The sequence below is a fragment of the Perognathus longimembris genome, chromosome 7 (assembly GCF_023159225.1).
Source record: "Perognathus longimembris pacificus isolate PPM17 chromosome 7, ASM2315922v1, whole genome shotgun sequence".
NCBI classification, from domain to species: Eukaryota; Metazoa; Chordata; class Mammalia; order Rodentia; family Heteromyidae; genus Perognathus; species Perognathus longimembris.
This window is the reverse complement of record NC_063167.1, coordinates 42057513-42081606: the sequence shown is the minus strand read 5'-3', so window position 1 is coordinate 42081606 and position 24094 is coordinate 42057513. Positions and strand designations below refer to the sequence as shown.

The 24094-nt window shown below is 35.9% G+C and overlaps 1 protein-coding gene and 1 long non-coding RNA gene across 6 annotated transcripts in view; both read right to left on the bottom strand.

Moving 5' to 3' along the window:
* The window catches only part of Nfia (nuclear factor I A), a 378241-nt gene that overhangs the window by 216149 nt on the left and 137998 nt on the right, over window positions 1-24094 (bottom strand). The gene's annotated exons all lie outside the window — the stretch shown is intronic.
* Window positions 42-20594, bottom strand: LOC125355235. The gene is made up of 3 exons (XR_007211622.1): window positions 20167-20594; window positions 18214-18215; window positions 42-53 (listed from the first exon to the last, which is right to left on the bottom strand). It is a non-coding gene; the product is annotated as an uncharacterized LOC125355235 (long non-coding RNA).

Below are 24094 nucleotides of genomic sequence, written 5' to 3'. Positions count from 1 at the left end.
TATTAGTGGAACTACACAAGAAAAGCTGGAATTAAATAATATTCAGCACACCCCTGCCCCAGTTTTATGTTTTAAATTCAAACTATTTTCCCTTATTATCATTCCCCCAGCTTCTTCTGTCTACCTTGGAATTCGAGCACATTACACAGCCAGCACAATGAGCCATCATGCCAGCAGAAGTAGTCTGCTCCACCTATCCAAGAATTTTAAAAGCATCCAAGTATACACACATGCATGCACGCACACACACAGAGACACACAGACACACACGCACGCACACACAGTCTCCTGTGTAGCCTGGAGATCCCTATTGAGCCCATGCCAAGTGTCTGAAAAGTTGGACCCTGCATCCGGTATTTACACTAAGCTAAAATTCTAATCAGCACTAACAGCAGTATGTTTTAATTCACCCTTATGATTTTATTTCAATCTGCTAAGTAGCACAACTGCCAGAAAGCAATTGCTATAAACTTCAGTAAACAAATGCAAAACTAAAATAAATCTTAAACCTGTTGTATATAAAGTTTGTATCACTTCAGGCAAGCAGTACAAAAAGGCACAGCCCAAAGTCTCAGTTAACGTTTTTTCGATCTCATTTAGAAAGCTCTTTCAAAGTACTGCCTGGTGTAGTCTCCACCACCCCCATGCTAAGGCATTAGTGGTGCATAGGAGACAAGGTGGAGAAAATGGTCATGGTATGCTGCAGTGGCTTTTGCTCCCCAAATCCCTTGCCAGGCAACGAAACCAGTAGTTCACAGTGACTGCTACAATCTCTGGATGACATTAAAGCTATTCATGCCAAGGACTTAATGCCAAGTCTTGAATCTTTGGTGGAATCCCTCTCCCTTCCTTTTAGGGTGGTAGTTGTGTGAGGTAGGGACTGGCCATAGGGGAACCTACCCAGCCAATTCTGAGATGTTGGTCACCATTTTGAACCTGTTCAGTGTGCTCAGACCTTGGCAGCCATCTTACAGCTTGGCAACCATTTTGAAAATTTGTTTGGCAAGCTCTCAGAATTCGCTGACACTGTCTAAATAGAATGCTAGTTAAAAATAGTCCCCAATTAAGCAATACAATATGATAGCAGGTAAAATAACCCCCAATAAATCTTGCCAACAAAACAATTTACATCTTCACTGTGGGAATGACATCCCAATTTCCTTAACTTAAATACAGTGCAAGAAAGCAGCATCCAGTCTGGCTCCTTAACCCTTTAGCAGACAAGCTCTTATGAAACAATACTGGAAGGGCATCCATGGACAGGTAAGTAAATGAAAGGTATAAAGAAAGAAGGAGATGGCTAAAACCAGAGCCACTATTTAAATCCAAACATTGAAATTCAAGATGTGAAATAGAAAGAATCAGAGCTGTTGTCACATGCAATGGGGTGTAATTCTAGAAAATAATCACCAAATTTGAGAGGCTGTGTCTAAAAGATTGTTTTATGAGCCCATAGGGGGGAAAAATAGCTGAAGGTGTCATGTAGTATAAATCTCTATTTATGTAAGATAATTAGAGACAAAAAATTACAGTAATTTTAAAGAAGAGCTAACAGAAAATAAAAAGGGAAGGAAGAACAGAGAAACTTGTAGATGCTGTTCTTCAAAACCAACACCTGTTATCTCCAACCTACTTCCTTGTTGTGTTGCTTCTAACTCAATCAGAGCCAAGTACTGCCCTTGAAGATATGTTTCAAGGACTAAGAATCCAACAATACAAGTGGTAATTGTGCATTGTTGTGATTCTGCCTTCATTAGCAAACCTTTATGGTTTTGTAAAAAGTGGAATTAACCAAAATAACACTGGATGATAATTTCATACCTCATGGAAAAGGAAAGTGACAACCCAGTAATATGAAATTACTTTTTTCTATACTAAAATCTTTATGATATAGTTCAGTATCCTCTTTTTTAATATTACAATATTTAATAATATCATCCTGGTATGGTGCAAAAGACTATGGTAGAAGGACCATATTGGATATGTTTTATGAAATAAATAAGCGGACTTACCTTCCTATGAGCCTACTATCACAGCTAAGTCATAAATATGACAATAAAGCCTAAGGGATTTTGAATCTTATGATCAAAGGTGAAAACTTACAGTCATTAAATAAAATCTCTAGCCAAATATGTGTTATTTAAATTTTAATTCTTCTTGGGACATGATGGATACATGGCTGGTATTCTAGTTCTAAGTGGGATGTAATATATAATGACACTGAGAAAGACTAAAAGCCGTGCACTAAATAATAATGTTTACACTACGGCAGTGCTTTTAAAATTGAAGTGCTTTTAAACTTGAAGACTGAATTTATTTCAATTCAGGAAATATTTTAATTCACATGATACTATACAAAGTGAAACAATTAATTAAACCACAATCAAAATTAGAACATTACATAGGAAGAGATTATGCTGAAATAGATCCGTCTAAAGTCTTTATATTGTTAGATGTCTCTTTATTGAATGACAGTATCTGCAGTGGTATGACGTAAACCAGGCTAGAATAGTTTGGAATGCATTGATAAATTGCTTTATCGATCCCGTTCTGCTTCACTTACCATAATTATAGCACAGTAATGGAAGACATGAATGATATATTTTCACTACAGAGGAAAGCCCAGAGTTTGCCTGTTTCTTTATGAGATTATACCAAATCCTTTCAATTAACATGGCATGATTCGATCTAACACTATTCAAAGATGAAGCTGGATTCAAATGTTTTTTTTGTAATATTACTGTTCAACTACGAAACAAATTATCTCAAATAAATGTATTTCATGTTTTAGAGACACATAATTTGATTCTCTGTAAGATGCTGCTCCTCACAACTTTACAAAACACTTCCATTTTACTTAGCAATCTACTGAAACTTGAGGACAGTTTTGCAAACACAACATCATCATATCCTTAGTCAGTGAGCTAGAAGATGCCTCAAAACATATGAAAGGTGATTCTAAATGGTATATTTGAAGAGGAACAAATACTACAATTAAGAAAAAACAGACAAGCAACTAAAATAATTCTTAAAACAGAATATTAATATTTACCAATTCAAAACAGCAAGAGATTCAATGAGTGAAAAAATTCATAATGATTACTCACTATCCCTAATTATTCACTATATAGAAGAGGCACTCTGTAAATTCACAGAAACCAAAACATAAGCCACATGAGTTATTATAGCTGACACTGAGCCACTTTCTTCTTCCTGATATTACCAGTGTAGAGTATTTCTAAGAAAAGACACTGGGTTTTCCCAAATGGATCCTTTTAAAATTAAAAGTGTCATTCCATGTCATGTAAAAGGAATGTGAGAAATTCCAAACAGGATACAACTGGGTCTTAACAACTGAAAACATGACTTGAATTGCTTTTCATTTTAGAACTTTTGCTAACAAAAAGATCTCATTTTATTTGCTTTTGCTCTTTAGAAGAGGGAGATACATAAGTGTGGTAAATTTTTACAAGAACAGTCCATGGGCTGAAAAAAAAAAAATTCCCCAACCAACTAAATGGTGTAAAAATTGATTTCTACTTCCCTTCTCGAATTACAAAGGTTACCGTGGGAATAAAATGTAACCCAGGAGGGCTGTGACAGCTATCAGACCTTCCCTGACACATTATAAGGTCTGAAGCCCAGACACCAAAGGTTTACATCAGAAAAACTTTAGCATGTACTGAACAACTCAAAACCAACTATCGACCATGCTATTGATTTTTAGCAAGGAAACCAAGAGGGGGGAAAAAGCACCAGAAAGGACAGAATTTCCTTTTCCCTTTCTCCTCCCCAGTTTAGTGAACTGCTAAACTCAGGTCTTCGCAGGCTGAGCTCTGAGTCTTGCATTGCAGCTAGCCAGATGTCTGCCAGAGATAACTCAAGCTGAAGGCAGCCAGATCTGCATTGGGAGACCATTCTCATTGACATACAATATAAGCTAGCTCTTACCCAACTGCAGTGTCTCCACAGAAGGTACAGCAGAGAAGGAGAGAACTGGAAAAAAACATACTTGTGATTTTTCCATGCAAATGGTACTTGCCCAGCTCTGGCTGTGTAAATTCACAAATGATGCCTTTTTATTGTTGCTTTTGTTTTGTTTTATTTGTTTGCCAATACTGGAGCTTGAATTCAGTGTTCCTTAGCTTTTTTCTACTTGAGCCACAGCTCCACTTCCAGCTTTTTAGTGGCTAATTGGAGATAAGAATCTCATAGACATTCCTCTCTAGGCTGGCTTTGAACTGAAGTCCTCAGATCTCAGTCTTCTGAATAGTTAATATTGCAGGTATGGGACACAGGCACCTAATTACAAATTATGCTTGCTTAATCCAACAACTGATTGGCAGCTAAACTGACCAAACCTGAAATGACTTCTCTGCATAATACAGATAAGGTGCATAGATAGACTTCTTTAGAAATTAGAGAATGAGAAACTTATTTCAAAATTCCAACATAATTACAAAGAAAAAATACAAGTTGATTTTTAACTTTCCCTTTTCACATAATTTAATACAGAATGAGGTTTTCCACAAACTGAAAGGCAACCACATAAAGTGCTTGCTTTAGCTCCTTGGGGTCTTAATCATATAATTTTGAATTGGTTGAGGATCATTTCCTTGGATCATTATAATCATATCCTACAAGTATTCTGCCATTTAATCTGTGAAATGCATGTCCACAGAACAGGTACACAGAAAGAATTATTAGATACATTCATTTTATTATAAACTTGAGAGATGGTTTGGAGCCATTTAAAAATAATAACAACAGTAATAATGATTAATAGTAACGCACTTCTGTCCTGACTCCCAGAGCCCTCTCAAGGGGTTTTACAGCTGTTCACTAATTAAGTCTCCTACCCCTTGCTAGGTAGATAAGTACTCTTATGCCAATGTTCCACCTGGGAAAACCCAGCACTGCAAAGTGGGCCAGGTAAATCAAAACCCTAGAGCAGACATCAAATGAAAATAAGGTAGAAAACTTGAAGAACCTTCCACTTTTTGAACTTTTTTCTGAAAACAGTAGTAGAAAAGAAAAAAATGCATAACTAATAAAAATGTAGATTATCTCTTCTTGATTTTTTTCTGCTAAAAATATAAGTCTTACTTATTTATTTAACCAGTTGTGGGGCTTGAACTCAGGGCCTGAGTACTGTCCCTGGCTTCTTTTCTGCTCAAGGCTAGCACTCTACCTCTTGAGCCACAGTGTCACTTCTGGACTTTTCTGTTTATGTGGTGCTGAAGAATAGAACACAGGGCTTCATGCATGCTAGGCAAGCACTCTAACATTAGGCTACATTCCCAGCCCTGCTTATTTATTTTTACCTATTCTGCCCATAAGAGAAAAATTACTTTGTTGATTTTCCTGAATTTCTACTTTAATATAGGTAAGCACAGTATTTTCCAGCCACAGAGACTTATTTTATGTTTTGGAGTTTATTTTGATGAATATTACTTTATATGATTAGAGCTGTAGAGGCTTATTTAAATCAATTAACCTATCCAACTAATTCTTCTATAATTGATACTATCATACCACGTGGAACTTCTCATATTATCTCCCATGTAATGAAACGATTTGGAAGTTCTTATAAACATATATTTTGTAGATTTGTGGTTAGGCTGCTACTTAAAACAAGACTATTGGAAGTCTGAGGTTCTCAACAATGCTAATTAGAAATGATCTTATCACCGGCTATTGTAGTTTGAAAGAAAGCTTTGCCATTAATAATTTATTCAAAATTAGGAGGAGGAGAAGAGGTGCATCTACTAGCTACTAGGCAGCATTTGAGACACTAGAAATGTAGAAGAGAAGTCCTGACCCTCTATGCAGATTACACTGGAGTTGAGAAGAAAGCTATTTGCTATGAAGTAATTCATTTCTTCAACATCTTAGACTCCAGAATAAAGTATAAGAAAGGCACTGGCTATGACTTCAAATAAGCTGTTTTTCTAATTTCTTCCAGAGTCTTAATTGTCTTCAAATTCTGTCACTGATGATAAGCAAAAGACTCACTGGTCCAGTACAGTTGGAGAAATTGGACGTATCTGCTTACAGACAAAATCAACAGAGTTCTTTACTATGGTCTTCATACAGTAATATAAGTGATGAATACACTGAGCCATTTTAAACTAGTAGATAGCAAAGAGAAGTAGAAACCACAAGATTAGTGAAACCATGGTGAGAATCAGGAAGGTCTTTTCTAGGAAAAATTCCTTCTAGTAACTATTAAAAATGTACCCAAGGGGCTGGGGATATAGCCTAGTGGCAAGAGTGCCTGCCTCGGATACACGAGGCCCTAGGTTCGATTCCCCAGCACCACATATACAGAAAACGGCCAGAAGCGGCGCTGTGGCTCAAGTGGCAGAGTGCTAGCCTTGAGCGGGAAGAAGCCAGGGACAGTGCTCAGGCCCTGAGTCCAAGGCCCAGGACTGGCCAAAAAAAAAAAAAAAAGTACCCAAGCTATTAGACCAATTCATGGTTGGAAAACACTGGTTAGCCAGGCAACTTGGCCTTTTCTAGTTATTCTGCTGTCTGTCTATATAGCAATTTTTTTTTTTGTAGGAAAGGCTCATGATTTAGGGTTTGGATGTGACCAAATACATAGTTAGGATCATATCAAAGAAATTATGTAAAAATTATATAAAACACCTGCCTTAAATATGCTCAGCACACATTGCCATCTGTTATTTGCCCAAGGATACCTTTTACAATCTGTTGTAAAGACTCTTAACCACAAGTATCCTCCAGATACAGCCTCTGCGTCACACCTGTTTAACTAAAGAATTCTTTGTGTTTTTCCCCACATCGATTCAGATCTTCAGAAACTGACATTTCCCATCCTTTCTTCCCACCATTTTTAAGGTGGATTTTTAATTTTTCTGAAGTGGCAAATGTACCTTATTTCAGGCTATCTTTAATAGGTCTTGAATCAACAGTAGAACATAAGCAGCCCCAGTGCTCCATCACATGGTGTGGCTAGAGGGAAAAGGGATGCTCAGAAACCATGTGAGAGAACATTAGTCTCTGTTGAGCTATAAACTACATTTGTCAGGCTGGGATACGGCTCAGAGGTAGAGCACTTGCCTAGTTTTACACAGGCCTAGGTTTGATCCCAGCACGTGAAAAAAATATATCTACATTGTCAGACGTTAGTCTCTGTAAGCAATAGGTCCGCATAACAGTAAAGCAGTCTTCAGTTGATTGAGGAAGGTTATATCCTTATAAATTGAGGAAGTTTATAATCTTATAAATATGTTAATGACTTTATAAGCATTTTTAACCTTTTTCCCCCACTTGTTTCAATTGCTTATGATTATAGCTCATTCATTTATTCATTTCAAACACAAGTCATGTGTGTGTGTGTGTGTGTGTGTGTGTGTGTGTGTGTGTGTGTGTGTGTTGGTGTTGGAGCTTGAATTCAGAATCTCACACTCTTCCTGACCTTTTTTCCCACTCAAGAATAGTGCTTTACCACTTGAATCATACCTCTATTTCTGGCGTTTTGCTAGTTAGTTGGAGGGAAGAGTCTCTTGGAATTATATGTCTTACTGGGATCCTCAGACCTCAGCCTCTTGAGTAACTAGGATTATTGGCATGGACCATCAGTGCGAAGGAACCACTCTATCAGTGATACCTTCCTTTTGTGGAATTGGCTTCTTTTTCACATGTGGAGTATAAGAATGAGGAATAGGGGGCTGGGGATATAGCCTAGTGGCAAGAGTGCTTGCCTCATATACATGAGGTCCTGGGTTCAATTCCCCAGCACCACATATACAGAAAATGGCCAGAAGTGGCGCGGTGGCTCAAGTGGCAGAGTGCTAGCCTTGAGCAAAAAGAAGCCAGGGACAGTGCTCAGGCCCTGAGTCCAAGCCCCAGGACTGGCCAAAAAAAAAAAAAAAAAAAAAAGAATGAGGAATAACGATCTGACTATGATCAACACAGGAGGTACCAAAGGAAAGGATGGACTAAACCATGAAGTCATGGGAACCAGAGAGAAATCAATCAGAGGGGCCATCACAATGATTCTCCTTTGAAAATAACAAAACACAAAAGCTGCAATAAAATCACACAATACATAATGTGTTTCTTCCATCCATTTGGGAAGTTATAGGAGTCAAAGTACATCACCAGTCTTGCCTAACTCCTAAGCCATAGCTCTCAAACCATAGAAAGGAGGGACAGGGCTGGTTTTATAAAAATGGGCTTATGCAAAAGTATACAAGTTTTCTTGCTTAAGGTGATTAAATACTACATCTACTACTGGGGCTGGAGCTAGGCCTTTGGGAATGAATAATTTCTTTCACAAAACAGTAGCTAGAAAGGGAGTAGCAGGGTAGAGAACAGAGACAAAAAGAACAGACATTCATATTCCAGCTGACCAAAGGCACTGGCAATCAGGGGACAGAGGAGGAAGACAAACACCCACACCCCATCTGACGCAGCCTGGGTTAGCATCAGGTGTTCAGACCTGTAACAATGAACTACTTTGTGCATGAGTCCTTGTGAAACAAACCTTTAGGAGCAGGGAAGGGAAGGTCACTATCTTCCTCCTTCTACTGACAGCCAAGAATTAAGCATTAAGTATAGCACTCCTCTGACTCCACTGTACTCCTTCACATGGGGTCTTGCTAACATGGGACCTCCCCATATAGAATGATGATGATCAAGCTAGGGAAAGTTCTCCCATCTGCTATCATAAAAGGTCTTTCCCATAAAAATTCTGTGGACTGCTGCATCAATATCAACTGATGTTTAGAAAGACAGACCTATAGTTTCTCTGCATTGGTGGTTTGACTAACTCCTAGGTCATAGCTCTTACTTTGACACAGGTATAAAGCTCTTTTCTGGGGCTGTCCATCATCTCCAATATCAGACATTCAAAGCATATGACAGAAAAGAGTAGAGTGCATACTCAGTCCATGTCCATGAGAAGCAAGGAGGAAAAGGAAAAAGGAAGGATACTAGAAAACAAAAGCAGTATTGCAGAACCCAGGTATAATATAAAGGCACTGGATATATAAACCAGGGTGGAAGACAATATGTACTCATTAAAAGTTTAATATCGATAGAGTTTAACAATAAACCAGAATTAAGAGTAGTCTAGCCAGGCACCAGAGCCTCATGCGTTTAATTATAGCAAGTCAGAAGGCTGAGACCAGAAGCTAGCAGTTCAAAACCAGCTTGGGTAGGAAAAGGTTGTGAGATTCTTATCTGCAATTAACCAGCAAAAAAGCAAGTAGAAGTGAAGCTTGTGGATCAAGTAGTAGAGCATTAGCCTTGAACAAACGATTAGCACCCAGGCTTTGAGTTCAAGCACTAGTACTAACATCAACAAGAATCACATTTTATTTAATTGGACACAAATATATTGATGACCTGTCTGCATACTATGTTAAGTGCTAATCAAATGCACTTAAATAAATTGCATATTGAACATTAATTTTTTTTGCAAAACTTTGCCAATGCTTTTAATTCTAAAGCTAAGTTTGAGAAGGGTTGAAAACTGTTAAGATTTCTATAAACTTTCTGATTGTTTTGGGTACACAGAGCAGGGAATGACAAGCTTTGGAGATGAGCAGACCTGTGATCAAGATTCAGTTTTATTATTTTCTAGCTGTTTGTACAAGATACATATAATTTCTGGTACTCAGTTTGTTTTTAAAGCCACCAATGCCTTTAGTAAATTGGATTCAGAATGTGTTTAAATGCCTCATTTAAATTATCTGTGTTGTAAACTGATGCTTTAAATAGTACAGTCTTAAATGAAATGCAAATTATAGATTTTAAGTATTCATTTATAAATACAGAACTCAAGCAGCAAAAAAAAAAAAGAAGGAAGGAAGGAAGGAAGGAAGGAAGGAAGGAAGGAAGGAAAGAAGGAAGGAAGGAAGGGAGAAAACGAAAGTGTGAGTGTGTTCCAAGGAGGCAAGGAAGTAGTAGAGTGCTTGCCTACCACACATCACACAAATGTGTGCATACACAAATACACACACACATACACACTTGCATTTCCAACAAATTAATGAGCACTGAGGAAAAGCAATTATCAAACCAGGGTTGACTTATACACTACCTGTGAGCTTCCTGGGAATGAGACTTGAAATGGGTTTTGAAAAAAGGAAAATTTACATAAAAATAAAAGGAAAAAGAAAATAAACTTTTTTTTTTTTTTTTTTTTTTTGGCCAATCCTGGGCCTTGGACTCAGGGCCTGAGCACTGTCCCTGGCTTCTTCCTGCTCAAGGCTAGCACTCTGCCACTTGAGCCACAGCGCCGCTTCTGGCCGTTTTCTGTATATGTGGTGCTGGGGAATCGAACCTAGGGCCTCGTGTATCCGAGGCAGGCACTCTTGCCACTAGGCTATATCCCCAGCCCGAAAATAAACTTTTTACTTAGAGCAGAAAAAACTCGTTAAACCTGAAAGGAAGATGTTTTCAGAACTGACCACTGTTGACAGTGTACTTTTAAATAGCTATGCATTAATTTTTGCAACAATTAATGGAACCAATATTTACAGGGCAGCAAGTTTGAAATATAGAACCAATAAAAACTTTTACAACTCTGGAAATTTCTAAAATTGGTTCTCTTTAAATTTGTAGCATAGGCAGAATAGCAGATGATGTGGTACAGTAAAAACATTTTATTGGCATTTACTTGAGACGACCTGCATAATTCACTTGTGGCTTTGCCACTTATAACATGTCATCTCAAACTCATGGCAATAAAACTTTTATGTAATATTGTTCCTCTATGCTTTATATAAATATGTGCACATATAATATGTATGGTTTAATTTCCTCTTTTACTTTCCATGGATCTAGCCTAATCACTGAGAGGAATATTTGTGAACCCAGACTATTTAGTAGTTGCACAATACTTACAAAACATAAGACTCACCCAGTGCCGTGCTTGATTTCAGATACAGTTACTCGATGTTTCCTTCTATGAATTTATAAGTAAGGGGGAATAGTTAGGGAATGATGACTTACTCTCTGGGCCTTAGCCTCCGTGGACCTGCTTTCCATTTCCCTAACTTATGAAACTCCTTTTGAGAATATGGATCTGCTCAAGAGACTGAAAGCCTAGTTTCAATTCCTAACCCATCACTAAGGCTGGCAATGGTAGTAGAGTCTCCAAATTTGGAGGTTTAGTTTCCTTATCTGCAAAATGGGGATGGCATTCCAGGCCTTCTCTGAAGGAGATACTTACCTTGCCCTGTTACGTAAGCAGGCCTTACATTCTGTAGAATCCTGTTAAAGCCCAAGCTCTTTTATATCTTTCTGAAATACGACTGTACCAAGTTCACCTCTAAGCATCTAAAAGAAATTGAATAAATACTCTAACATCTGAATCTTACATATTTATAGTTTTGTTATTTATGTGTTTAAATAAAGCACTGCTGTATGTTTGCAAATGTCAACAAATAAACTAGAGACCTCAGCCTAGGCATCATATAGAATATAGTGATGATTAGCACTGACAACATAAAAGTGAGTTACATTCTAATTTACCAAACATTAATTTTCATTCCTGAAATGGCACCAGACATATGTTAAGCTTAAGATACAACAAATATATTTTGGATTGTATTTCAGGCTTTTTATATTGTATTCCCTAAGTATACTATTTATGTTTTATATCCAATTGTTTCATTCTAACATGTCAAACAAGGAAATTTTGAATCAATTATCTCTGAAAATGATTTTATAATGAGTGTAAATTTTCTCAGAAAATGAAGTTGGTTAAAAACAATTTTAAAATATACCTTTCAACAAATAAGCATGAGTGTTATTATGTTCCAGTTCCTGAGCTACATAAAGAAGACACAGTGAACTTCATATTCAGTGGAGGGTACTATTAGCTATAGAATAGTGTGATAAGCGCCATGCTGGTTCTAAAGAGACAGGTAAGATTACATGTGTTTTAGTTTAGTAAAATAAATAGTCAAGTTGTTTCGTACAGAGAAATAAAAAAATTCTTGGAACCAATAAAGGAAAGATACATGCACTGTTTTCATAGCTTTTTCAAAAAAAATCTCTGACCCCACTGAAGGCTTATTTCAGACAAACAGATGAAACATACTTATTTCTTCTCCTACAAAAAGAAGAAGACAATATTGGTATAATTTGGGGAAATTTTTACAGGCTTAGTAATTAATGGTTCTTTTGATAATATAATAATTAATCTTAAAATACTAATAATTAACAGTCTTTTGTCCAGAATAATTGAATTTACTACTGCACACATATATTTTCTAAAGAAATATTTATATCCTAGAATAATTTATGTGATAATTAAAGCTCAGGAGCAGAGCTTTGCAAGATGGCTAATATGGAAAGCTTACATATAAGACAAAAAATGTGGATAGGGGAAAATATCATTTAGATCATCTTTGGGATGCTTTGGGGTTTCATATTAATTGGAAAATATGAACAGGAAGCCCATTATGTCTTTCTAGTAGGATTTCCCCCACCAAACAAAAAAATGCAATAAAATGAATGCTTCAGAGATTTTTTTTTTAATTTTAGAAACGTCAAAAGGCTAAATTGTAGAGTTTGTGGAACATGAGAATATTTCTCTTCAAATATTGGCCCTGTCACATTCTGGCCATTATTACTGAAACCACATGATCCATTTCTTTTGAACATCTTTCTTCAGCATAAATGTTCAATACTGAAGCCTGGTCCAAGCCAAGGATGCACAGATGGGTGGTCACAGCTGCAGCTTCTCTGACAGACTGCAAAAACCCGCTGGGACACTTCCCCCCAGCACCGTCTATCCATCTTGTGAGCTGGTACCCTCCACCTTGCTCAGGCTTTGTTGAGTGTGCCACAGGACTTTGGCCAAAATGTTATAATCTGAATCAGTCTTATTAAGGCAATGAAAAATGGCCTCTCAAAATACACATCGGCACAGATCCTATATTTTTCATGAAATGATCAACAATTCTAATAAAAAATCATTATAATAGATTTAATTTTTTTTAAAAAACCTCCCAGAAATAGTGTATTCAGACTCTCTTCTGCAGGGTGAATGAGTCAAGTTACTCAATAGGATCCATTCAGACTGATTAAATTGGAATGAAGCCAAAACAGATCTTCAAGATCTAAGAGATAGTGGTCATTGAGAGGGAAATAGCCCAATAGAGAATGTACGTACCACAGCCCTGATGGAAAATAAGAAGTTGGCCAGTCCAAAGGCCTAAACAGAATTCACAGTCATAAAAGTTTTAGATTAAAATAATCATCTCTCTCCTTACTTAAAACACAGGATAATTAACCTGAAACACTACCTTACTATTTCAGAAAAGCCCATTAAAGTATTTTAATCAGAGGTGGCTCAAGGTGTCAATTCTCACATTTTATCTACTCATCAGTTAACATCACTAGACTAGAGATGGCTCACAAACATACATTAAACATGCACATACATGTGAGAATTTAAGCCCTTGAATGAAGAAAAACATTAATAAAAGTAGTCGATGATGAGATTGAGACTAAAATATGTGTTGAGGCAAGAATTAAATTTTTCTCTGAGTTTCTTGAGCCAAAGCAAAAAAGGAAACAAGATATTATATAATCCTTATGTACTGATGAGAGAAAGGCCATGTTTCAAAAGCACAAAGAAGAAATAGGTCTTCAAGATGCCACCAACAGATCGTGCCTGTTCCCAATTCCTGACCCAGATTGCCAATGATTATGAAATCAAGCTTGATAAATAAATTATGAAACAGCTCAACCAATTTCAAAACTAAACAAAATGGGGAAATCAAATGAACAAACGTTTCCAAACATTTAAAAGTTAAGAATCACCCAAAATAAAAATTGAAACCAGTCACAAATAAAGCCAACCCAAATCCCAGTGAACCCAGAATCGCAAAACCCTGTCGCTTACTGGCTTGAGAATAAAATGCTGCTTGTCAAAGTGTCTGTCTATGGCATATGGGTAAAGGTTTCAGTCTGCTATCTCCAGGCTCATCTTATGGCAGGGGTTCAACACCAGTGAATGGTGCTTTAAACAAAAGGAGAGCTAATTCAAAATGGGCGTTTGTGAGTTAGCGGTCAGTGTCGCTGAGTGGTTTGTCTGAGTGAAAACTATTGGCATGGGAGACATTGAAGTACAGCTCTCAGGCCTTTGGAGTTTCCTAAGTGCTGAAAAGCAGCCCGGAGGTTAAAGCTGGCTGGTCGGAATGGCACACTTGGCTGAATGCACAGCCAGGTGGCTTGGGCATATTGGCAAACAACTGGCAACCTGCCCAATACATATGGCTTAGATTGCTTTGCTCTTCCCACGAAGTCTTCTTAGATTCTTGAGCAAGCATTTGCTTTAGAACAAAATACATCTGAATGTTTAAAATAAAACTCTTTTAATAATATCTGTCCGATGTAAAAATCCTTTTACCAAAAATAAAAATATGAAGATGGGAGGCAGAGTTGCCAGATGCATAAATTTAAGGCATTTCTCTCTCTTTGGGGCCCGGCAAGTCTTTGAAAATCCATTTCCAACCCATATTGGGCTCAGTTATTTGGGCCTTTTTTGAATCACAAAGGATCTCCAGAACTACAGGCCTGCAGAAGTAGGATCTGTATAAAGATGGGATAGGTAACCACGGAGTCTTAATGAATAAATTCATATATAAAATGAGTAGCAATGACAACTAACAGCAGATTCATTTGATCAGGGAACATTCTTAAATTTTGATTGACAGATAGCACTAAAGGTGTTAGTATGGTCTATCATGTAAATACATATCTGGAGACTTGTTAAAACACAGCTTTTGGGCTGGGAATATGGCCTAGTGGCAAGAGTGCCTGCCTCGGATACACGAGGCCCTAGGTTCGATTCCCCAGCACCACATATATGGAAAACGGCCAGAAGGGGCGCTGTGGCTCAGGTGGCAGAGTGCTAGCTTTGAGCGGGAAGAAGCCAGGGAAGGTGCTCAGGCCCTGAGTCCAAGGCCCAGGACTGGCCAAAAAAAAAACACCCAACAAAACAAAACAAAACACAGCTTTTACATGCTAACAACAGAGGCACGTGTGACATCCTAGGTTTTCCAAATGACTGCTTGCCACCTAGAGCAGAGGCAATTTTTTTTTTCTGGTCCTGGGGCTTGAAATCTGGATGTGGGCACTGTCTCTGAGTTTCTTTTAGTAAAGGTTAGTACTCTACCACATGAGCCACGGAACCACTTCTGCCTTTTCCGAGTAGTTTATTGCAGAAAAGAGTCTCACAGACTTTCCTGCCGGGGCTGGCTTTGAACCACGATCCCCAAATTTCAGCCTCCTGAGTAGCTAGGATTATATGTGTGAGTCACCGGCACCCAGCTCAGGGGGCAAAATGTAAATTCACTAATCTCAGGTGGTCACTTATCTGTATGGTTGCTATTGGAATGAAATCTTCCACAAAGACTGCTGCCATTGGATTTTCTTCTATTACACACATTTGTTGGATGTCCCAACATTTTATTTTTATGTCCTGTTTATCTTCAATGAATTATTCATAAGTGGGGACTAGGAATGTAGTTTGATCGTATATAGCTCTTGCCTAGCTGTGCAGGCCCAAGCTTTGACCAGCAACGCCCCCCCACTCCCAAAATATTAATAACAGATACAATAGCTAATTAGATTACAGGAGTTGTCATCAGAATTGTGTCTCACTTATAATAACTTTGAACATATATGTTCATGGTCTATTAAAATTGCAAGCTTTTATCTAATGTATTGAGTTAAATCTTCTGTTATTACTGTAATCTAAGATGAAGGTTGTGTTGAATGTGTTAGTTTTTTAAGGTTTTTAGCTCAACAATAGTTCAGAATGGAAATAAAATTCACCTTTCATACAATTAAGAACTTCATACTCTCACAAATCTAAGATTTCTTACAGATATGCAAACATAAATATTATCATAGAGAAGAATCATCTGTACCTATTCAGCAAATATGATGTTAGTGTTAGATGAGATTGCAAACTTCCTTTAGGTCACAAAAAATGCATAAAAATTCCTGCTACAGTTAGAGTTGCTCCATCTCTTTCCCAGGCTCAAAAACAAAACAAAATAAATAGACAATTCAAAGTATATAAAACTTTTGATCCATTTATATCAAATATTTGTTGAGTTGTAGGTTAAAACTCTTTGTGGACTTCTTTTTATTATTTTGTTGTTTTTGTTGTTGTTGATTTTAGGGTCTCCCTATACAACCCAGTCTTGTCCTCTCCTCTTGATCAGCTAGTACCACTTAGATCTTTATTACGACATCCTTTTGTCAACTTGGAAGAGCTCCAGACAATACTGTCTTCCAAGGACACAGTTTAGGGTATCTAGAGTCAATTACCATGAACCGTGCTGATGGGAAGAGTAAAGGAGACAACTGAGCCTAGAACCTTGATCTCTGAGACAGACTTCTATGACCGGACAGTTGGTTCCAAATGGAACTTGGAGCAAGTTATTTATTACTTTTTTCTTAGTCCAAGGTCTTGCACTCGGGGCCTGGGTGATGTCCCTGACCTATTCTGCTCAAGACTAGAGGCGTTCTATCACTTGAGCCACAGCATCACTTCTGGATTTATTTTGGTGTGTGTGTGTGGGGGGGGGGTGTTGTTAATTGGAGAGAAGAGTCTTGCAGACTTTCCTGTCCTGGCTTGCTTCAAACATCAATTCTCATATCAGCCCTTTTGAGTAGCTAGGATTACAGGCATGAGCCAACACTGGTGCCCGGCAACATGTCAATTTTTAAGGGATCCAGATGAGTAGAAGAGTCAGAGGAAGATGCTTTTTTACAGCAAAGGAACTGAAACAGAATGTTTCTTCACTCAGATGCAGAGAAAAGATCAGAGAGCATAACTTTCTAGTGTGGTTTAGGAAGATAATTGAGGTTACAAGCAAAAAAAAAGGGGGGGGGTCCACTCACAAATGAATTTGGCTATTGCTAAGTTAAACAGACCTGCAAAAACTTTTAATATATTAATGTGTTTTATGATTTCCAAGAGGGAAACCAGTATGTGTACACTTTAAATTTATTTATACAACAACAAAAACCTTTTATCAGAAAGCATTTCATAAGACACAAGTATTAAGAAGTCCATTCTGGTTAGGATTAACTTGGAGCTTTTAGAAGTTAGATTGAAGTAAAGCTATTTAATAAAACTAAATTGGACAAATGAGTTCAAAACAGTAAACTAATTTTGAATCTTCAAAAATAAATCAAACAGGGGCTGGGGATATGGCCTAGTGGCAAGAGTGCCTGCCTCATATATATGAGGCCCTGGGTTCAATTCCCCAGCACCACATATACAGAAAATGGCCAGAAGTGACGCTATGGCTCAAGTGGCAGAGTGCTAGCCTTGAACAAAAAGAAGCCAGGGGCAGTGCTCAGGCCCAGAGTCCAAGCCCCAGGACTGGCCAAGAAAAATTAAAAATAAAAATAAAAAAATAAATCAAACAGATATTTTCCCATTTTGAGCACGATAACACACTGGTCTTATTACTACTGTTGCTATCTCTTAACAAAGAAAACCTTTATCTATTCTACTATCCCTATCTCCTTCCCATCATTGCTTTTACTCAATCCTTTCTCTTCCTATTATCCAGTTTTCAAAAATGCAGGCTTCTGAATATTGGCTTTGAATTGCTTAAAACAAAATTTCAGGCTAATTTTCCCAAGAGAAGAGTTGTTTGATTAAAAACGTGAATCAGAATAAATAGAAATATGGCAGAGAACTTAGAGATAATTATTATTTTAACTGAAACTATTATTTAATACCAAAAGACAATTACATACTCTCAGACCAAAAAGAAAACAAAAGAGCAAGCAATTCTAGTAGTATGTGGAATCTGAGAAAAATTAAAAAAAAATTTTTTAATAGAATTTGAAATGTTTATCTTACTATCCAAAAATAAGCTAGATTTCAGGAATATGTAACTTAATTTTTATATTATTAATTCCCTTTATTAAACTGGAACTGTGAGTTGCTGCAGATAGAGAATAAAAAAAATTGTCTCATTACAGAACAGGGAAAAGTCTGCCTATATCTACATGTGGTAATAGTTTTATAAAAGCTAGTTAAGAAAAAAAAAGGATACAAGAATATGCTTGGATCACAGCATATTTTCCTGGTAAACATTCTTTCTGTTTTATTTTTGTCTCTAGACTCTGCTTATTTCCAGCCCCAAGTCTCACCTAATGGTAATAAAGCATTCAGTTCTTGGTTCAAACTCCTGAAGAAAATGTCCTTTAAGTAGGACAATCTTACTTAACTTAATTTTAAAAGAACTCTTGCTAAAAATTTCCAGTTAAAAAGAAAAACTAAACAGTTCTAAAAATAAACAATTTTTGTTAGACAAATACACAGATTTAAAGCATATGGGTAAAAATGAATGTTAGTGTAAACATACGACAACGTTTTTCCCTTCAAAAAAAAAAAAAACCCAGAGCAGAAACAAACAATAAAAAAAAGAAGTTATTCTGGTTTAAATTGTAAGCCCATTTCTAATAAGTAATCATCTTTTATTCAAGAAAATAAATATTTGTATAGTCTCAGAAATCTGTTTCATTTCAGTCTTTATGTAAAACTACACATGAAAAGTGTATTTACAAAAGAAATACCAGACTTAAAATTATTTATGTCATTTTAGTGTGTGTGTGTGTGTGTGTAATAAATGACAGCTCACCAGATGCACATATCTTATATAATATCAAGGTTGATTTCTGTCTTACAACTTATTCTTAAACTGTTTCTTTTCTAGTTAGGTATCATTTTAAAGTTTTAAAAACATTTCAACATAGCAGATCTTTACCTACTGACAACACAGCTAGCTCTCTACCAACTCTAAATATCCATGATTAAAGTCAGTAAGTTTTTTTTAAAAATGCTTTCAGATCAGAGTTAAATGTTCCCCTAAGTTAAAGGAAGGATGTGAGGACTCAACCCCTATGCTTCTGTTAATATTCACCCCAAAGTCAGAAAAAGTAATATAAATTTATATTTCACAGATATTTCAAGAACAAAAGCAAGCATGTTGAAGATTTGCTAATGGGAAGGCAGGACATATAGAAACCCACCAAAAAAACTCTAATCAGTGCAAGAGAACCCTTAGAAATAAAATGCAAATTACTTCACTTTCTCTGCAATCTGATACTCTTAGTTTATATTTAGTATTTTGCATCATTGCTAAGAGAACGTTCTTTGAAGTTATTGCTTCTGCCAACTAAAATAAAAAAAGAAGTTATATAACATCACAGAAATGTTTAACTTCTGCAAAACAAAAAAGGAGCCCATACTATCCATTTCTACAGGAAAAATTAAAACAAAGCGATCGTCTTGAAACTTCTTATAGTGATGGTGTTGGATAGAACTTTTTTTTTTTAAGTATCGTGTTTTACGGAACATTTTGAATAAAAATGTAGTACTGAGTTCAGAGTGCTTTTGAAGCCTAAAGACCAAATGTTCAGTTTTAACAAACCAACAATGTCTGTTCATTTTACCCAAATCTTTTCAGCTTAAATATTCACAATGTGCCATTATTACTGAATCATTATCTGCCTTTAGCTCTGACAACAGCATCATACTGGCTATGAAAGGCTCCTTTCTTCTCATGATTCCTCATCTTACAGTGCTTTTCAATTTCCCAGAATGCATTGCTCAATTACAGTGCTGAAATTAACTGTATGCCACTCTTATTTATGGAGAAAAGAATAATCAAGTACTCCAAACCATGTCATGGGTTGCCCACAATTTTATATCAAATTTCAAGTAATAAAAATATTAACCCCTTCGGATGTCAATTTTTTTTTAGTTTACCATTTGATTATTTGGGGACCTCTGTCTTATTTTCTTTTTAAATCAAAAGTTTGAATTTCTGATATTCTTTATAATAAATTTACAGTAAATTACGTGTCTCTAGACGTTTATGTATCCTCAAAATAAAACTACGCACCTGAATACATAACATTTAAAACATATCTGACAAAATGAAGAAAAGTGAGGGAAGAGGTAGGGTTGGGAGGGATAGGGAAGAATGATGAAAGTGGTAACAGATCAAAAAGTATGGTATTCATAAACCGATGTGTTGAATAGTAACTCTTCTATACAACTACTTAGAAATAATTTTTTAAAGAGCTAGATAAAAACATGACATGAATTTCTTTAAAGTAACTTTTCCACCAAACCCCCTTTTAGACTTAAATTCAAACTTCCTTGAGCCAAGTTGGAGTTTCTCCTATTCCTACTTATTCACTATAGAGCTGCTGTAAATCATCATTCCAAAAGCAGGAAAGAGACACAAATGAAGCACTGAAGGTAAAGTGCAGAAAAGCTCTAATCCCACAGCCGTCTTGTTTATACCACTAGATAGCACCTCTTCCTCAATAATAATAGTAATTGTATTAAGTGGAGAATATGAGCCATTTCTTACATATGCTTTTCAAGTGACTGTTACTGTCACAGTTATTATTTGAGCTCAACATTATGAATTAAATTGGCTATTCTTCAAGTATTATTAAATTTATTATTTCTATGGTTTGCAGAAGCTATATTCAAGTACCTGGTAAATTTTTAAATGAATATCAAGTACTCTGTTGGAAATACACTTAAAGGATATGTGTTGGGTAAATAAAGACAAAAAAGGCACAGGAAACAATGAATTAAAACTGTGCCTTTCTGCAATCATACTGTGAATACATGTATGAAAAGAAAGAGGAATATTTTCCATGTGGATTTTTTAAAATTTATTTGTTTTACTCCTTCAACCAACAGAAGAATGTAAATAAAACACTTTTTAAACCTCAAATATACTTACTAGCCATGCATACATTAATCATTCATACCACATGATTATTGTTCAGTATTTTCTGCAATAACAAATTGGAGGGTGTAGGGGTTATTGTGGGTTTCAACAAACCACATTCTATTTAGGCAAAGCCAAGTATTAAAGAAAGGCCTAACTTGCCAAACCAAGATAAATACATGCCATTATTATGATTACATAAAAGCCACTGTTCTCAGTGTTACAATTTCTCTTATAATTGGCACGATTATAATTAAATGGATTCATATGTTTACAATTCTTCTTTGAATTGTAAAGTGATTTAGCAATGATAGTGTCTCTAATTTCTTTTAACTATACTGACAAACTTCACTTAGTCAGTGGTCTAAATACCGCATTGCCACAATAAATTAGGTAAATACCCAGTAAGGTCTGAATTGCTATTGAGTATAAGCATCTTATAATAAGGTAGTAAGTAAGTTCTCCAGAGCCTGTTGCTGGACCAGCCCACAAACCCACAAAATGGAGAGAATGGCCTAAAGTATGCCAGTGGCATTTAAGATATTCTCTGATGAGCTGGGAAGTAATATAGGCAGGAAGAAACACACACACACACACACACACACACACACACACACACACACACACACACAAAACTATGGTTTTCAAAAACAACTGGAAGTGATGGATTGTTACAAAAACAATGGTCCTCATCTCTTCCTCAGATTCAAAGAAATTTTCTACCAGGAAAAGGTGGCATGAAACGATGAAACATATTATTGGGGCAAAACATCCCATAGCTTTACCTGCCACCTTCAAATGGAAGCTATTATAGTTTACTCTTATCTAAAACAATATGAGATAGTTGATATTTTCTAAGTGTAAGAAAATAGCCATAGGCTTAACAATTAAATTACTGGTGCATATCAAAATTACATAGGTAATACATGTCTCAAAACTGTTTGGAAATAATTGAGTAGTTATACAAACAATGCTTTCTTAAAGAAAACAATGATAGGGGAAACAGGGAACAGGTTGGTCAACTCTGTATCCCTTAATTTTGTTTAAAAATATTTTAAAGTACAGTAGGCATTGTTTTTTTAATAAAAATAGTCATGATTTCAGTATATGGATATTCATTGTCATATTAATCATGATAGCAAAAACAAAATTAACCCCTCAGTCCATCAAAGAATGGATTTGACAATTGATGATATAGTCATAGAATGAAATTAAATCATTCCCTGAAATGACTGTAGAAAAACACACAATAACAAGAAAAAATGTCTGTCCTGTAGCATCAGATATTTTAAATGATTTCAAAAGTGTGTGTGTGTGTGTGTGTGTGTAAGACCAAACCCTATACACTGTAAAATTTTAATAATTCTTTCCCAAAGTGATTTTCCTCTCTTTTCAAGTAGGTAATATCCTTTTCTTTTTGTTACTTGGACATATGTTACTAATTAAATAACAAGAGCAGATAAATCCTGTAATAATAAACACAAGTTTCTGCTTTTTTTTTTTAAGAAAGACTATGGCAAAATTACTTATGCTCTAGGCACGGAAATAACTAGCATGAAATTCAATCCCAATAATGAATGTATTTTAAAAACTTAAAAATTAGTGTGTTATGATACTGCTAATTACCACTTACTAAATTGTGATTTATTTCCAAATGGTACAAAGAGAAAAAGTCTAGAAGTATTGCTGATGTGAATGGTTATTAAAACACTACTGTGGAATTCTTTTCTCCTTTTTTTAAAGTTGATTTTTTTAGCATAGCATTTTTATAGAAAAATGAAGTTGAAGAAAGACAAAATTTATAAATCATCACAAAGTACACTGAGAGCCAGAAAGATTATGTGGCTTTGCCCAAAGGATACATAATTTAGTTAACACTCTTTTGTGAAAATTATACAGTCACTGGGCAAATATATGATTATTGGACTGGTCTGTTAACCTACTTGCAACAGAGTTCATAAGAAGAAAGTCAAGTAGATCTTATTGAGGAGCGATTTAAAATAAAATTATACAGAATATGCAGAATTAGGGAGGAGAACTGGCCATTTTCTGGCTTTTGGTTGCTGGTTTTTTTTTAATGTTTTAAATGATGAATGAAAGCTCAAAGCTGTCTTGTTTCAGTTTCCAAGTTTCAATGCAGACACCAGATTTCTACCCAAAATCCTCTAAAAATGTGAAATCTCTTTTAAAAACATCTTAAAGATGATCTTAGCAAAAGAGCAATTCCATTACCAACACTATGTAGTGTAAGTAAAAACTGCAAATTCTTGGAATTTGGAAAAAAAAGAGTTTGGGCTAGTATTTAGTATTCATAATTTATGATGCTTGAATACTGACATTACTCTACTTCCTGGTTCTATCACTCCTCTGGATTAAGCATGGCTAAAAACAATATCTAGATATTTGTTCATTAAAAAATGAAAATACTACTAATACTACTTGGAATACAGGACTGCGTTTTGAATATAACAGTGGTCCAGCACTCATGCATTGGGAGAATGAAAGTAACAGAACATCAGAATGAGCACCAATAAAACCGTATATAAGATGAGGAAATTGTACAGTGTATATGGTTTACCTTCAGTACAGACAGGTCCACTTTCTTGAGTTGGAATCCACCAAAACAAACTCAACTCTTATTAGTAATGTCCCAAGCATGATATAATGGACATAAACCAAGCACAAAGGAGGTATTTTATTAAAGGAAAGCATTCTTTCAGTGGTTCTAAAAAAAAATCATCTGTCCAACTCACAAGATAATATAATTCATACCTACATGTAAATCATGATGGGTCAACCTAACAACAAAGTAAGAAGTTGCTAAGGTCCTATATTAAAGTTATTCTCAAAACTCTCTAGTATCCTGCTCTTCAGCACAGTTTGTGACCTAAGGTATCTTTTGTACACTATAATTATGATTAAAGAAATGATAGTTTTAATAACATAGCCATTTTGTAAATCACATGACCGCTAATACCTTTCAAACCTGGTAATTGCTGACAGGAAAAAAAGCACTGAATTATTATGTCACAAATTTTACATTATTTTCAAAATATGACACATGTAAAAAGAAAGCAGAGTTAATTAACTGCCAATCCCTGGCTTGGGTCTTTTGTGGTATTCAGGTACACTGTGCCTTGGTTTCCCATTCCTGAACATTTTAAAGATTCTGTAGAGCAAAGGGCTCAGAGAGCCTTGATTTTATGGGAATAAAGCACAGAATGAACTCCACCTACCATATAATAAGTCTCCAATGAGTATCAATAGCAACATTTATGTCCTTGTACAAAAAATGAAATCTCACTATTAGG